The following is a 2500-nucleotide window of genomic DNA, read 5'->3' as shown; positions in this document are numbered from 1 at the left end:
CTCCTCCCGCACTCCCTGGGACAGAGAAGCAGGGAAGCGCCGGCCCGCCGAGGGGCCTCTCCGACGTGTCCCGGAACGCCTCAGCGGGCGCTGCGTGCAGGTGTGGGTCAGCAGCTGCGGCGCTGGCATCGCCGCACTGCCGGCGGCAGGCCCCTGGAACGAGGCTCTCGAGCCGCAGGGGGCACCCCCCTTTTCCTCTCTCTCGCGCTGCACTCGAAGGGCTCACAGGCCACGAGCCTTCCCTCTCGGCGGCGGGGACCGCCTCAGCCCTCTCGCAACTCGGCAACCGTCGCTGGAGCCCGCCGCCGGCTCCGCGGCTCCGCGCTTCCCGGCACCGGGGACACGCTCCGCGCGGACCGCCTCAGCCCTCTCGCAACTCGGCAACCGTCGCTGGAGCCCGCCGCCGGCTCCGCGGCTCCGCGCTTCCCGGCACCGGGGACACGCTCCGCGCGGACCGCCTCAGCCCTCTCGCAACTCGGCAACCGTCGCTGGAGCCCGCCGCCGGCTCCGCGGCTCCGCGCTTCCCGGCACCGGGGACACGCTCCGCGCGGACCGCCTCAGCCCTCTCGCAACTCGGCAACCGTCGCTGGAGCCCGCCGCCGGCTCCGCGGCTCCGCGCTTCCCGGCACCGGGGACACGCTCCGCGCGGACCGCCTCAGCCCTCTCGCAACTCGGCAACCGTCGCTGGAGCCCGCCGCCGGCTCCGCGGCTCCGCGCTTCCCGGCACCGGGGACACGCTCGCCTGGCTGCCGAGGACGTGCCGGGAAACCGCCGTATCGAACGCGCCGAAAAAAACATTTTGTCAGAGAACCGGAGTCGGGACCGGGCCTTACCTGCCCTCGCAAGCCGCCCTAGGTCGCTCGCAGGCCGGCCACTTAGCGCTGGGGGCGCCCGGGAGTAGAGCTCCGGAACTCAGCGCTTGCTCACCCTCTGCCCTACAGTCGTACCGGTAAGTCAGGCGGCGCCGGAGAGCCGAAGAACAGCCGCCCCTCCTACCGGGGCGGGGCGCGGAAATGGCCGGCCTTTACGATGACGTAACTGGAGGCAGCGCAACAGAGCGACCCCTCTCGCCGCTCCACAGGAAGGCCAGGGAGAACAGGTCTACCGCTTACCACCCGGAAAAGGCGACAAGGGCACGCCGGAGACGAGTAGACCGGCCGGCCGCGGGCGGGGCGGCGACCTCGGCGCGGCCTCCCGGAGCCGGGTAGACCGGGCGGCCGCGGCCCGGAAGGCGGGCCCGCGGGCCGGGCGGCGACCTCGGCGCGGCCTCCCGGAGCCGGGTAGACCGGGCGGCCGCGGCCCGGAAGGCGGGCCCGCGGGCCGGGCGGCGACCTCGGCGCGGCCTCCCGGAGCCGGGTAGACCGGGCGGCCGCGGCCCGGAAGGCGGGCCCGCGGGCCGGGCGGCGACCTCGGCGCGGCCTCCCGGAGCCGGGTAGACCGGGCGGCCGCGGCCCGGAAGGCGGGCCCGCGGGCCGGGCGGCGACCTCGGCGCGGCCTCCCGGAGCCGGGTAGACCGGGCGGCCGCGGCCCGGAAGGCGGGCCCGCGGGCCGGGCGGCGACCTCGGCGCGGCCTCCCGGAGCCGGGTAGACCGGGCGGCCGCGGCCCGGAAGGCGGGCCCGCGGGCCGGGCGGCGACCTCGGCGCGGCCTCCCGGAGCCGGGTAGACCGGGCGGCCGCGGCCCGGAAGGCGGGCCCGCGGGCCGGGCGGCGACCTCGGCGCGGCCTCCCGGAGCCGGGTAGACCGGGCGGCCGCGGCCCGGAAGGCGGGCCCGCGGGCCGGGCGGCGACCTCGGCGCGGCCTCCCGGAGCCGGGTAGACCGGGCGGCCGCGGCCCGGAAGGCGGGCCCGCGGCCCGGAAGGCGACCTCGGCGCGGCCTCCCGGAGCCGGGTAGACCGGGCGGCCGCGGCCCGGAAGGCGGGCCCGCGGGCCGGGCGGCGACCTCGGCGCGGCCTCCCGGAGCCGGGTAGACCGGGCGGCCGCGGCCCGGAAGGCGGGCCCGCGGGCCGGGCGGCGACCTCGGCGCGGCCTCCCGGAGCCGGGTCGACCGGGCGGCCGCGGCCCGGAAGGCGGGCCCGCGGGCCGGGCGGCGACCTCGGCGCGGCCTCCCGGAGCCGGGTAGACCGGGCGGCCGCGGCCCGGAAGGCGGGCCCGCGGGCCGGGCGGCGACCTCGGCGCGGCCTCCCGGAGCCGGGTAGACCGGGCGGCCGCGGCCCGGAAGGCGGGCCCGCGGGCGGGGCGGCGACCTCGGCGCGGCCTCCCGGAGCCGGGTCGACCGGGCGGCCGCGGCCCGGAAGGCGGGCCCGCGGGCCGGGCGGCGACCTCGGCGCGGCCTCCCGGAGCCGGGTAGACCTACTCGCCCCTCCGAGACCCCCGCAGCCGGCAGACTCCCCTTTGCCGCGAAGGCGCCCTCCCCGGCCTGGGAGCGCTGGCCGGCGGCTGCCAAGATGGGCCGGCCGCTACCGGGCCAGCTCAGCCCCCCCCCCCCCCCCGCGCGGCGAC

The sequence above is a fragment of the Apteryx mantelli genome, unplaced genomic scaffold (assembly GCF_036417845.1).
Source record: "Apteryx mantelli isolate bAptMan1 unplaced genomic scaffold, bAptMan1.hap1 HAP1_SCAFFOLD_141, whole genome shotgun sequence".
Classification (NCBI taxonomy): Eukaryota; Metazoa; Chordata; class Aves; order Apterygiformes; family Apterygidae; genus Apteryx; species Apteryx mantelli.
The sequence above is the reverse complement of the archived record's forward strand: the minus strand, read 5'-3'. Positions refer to the sequence as shown.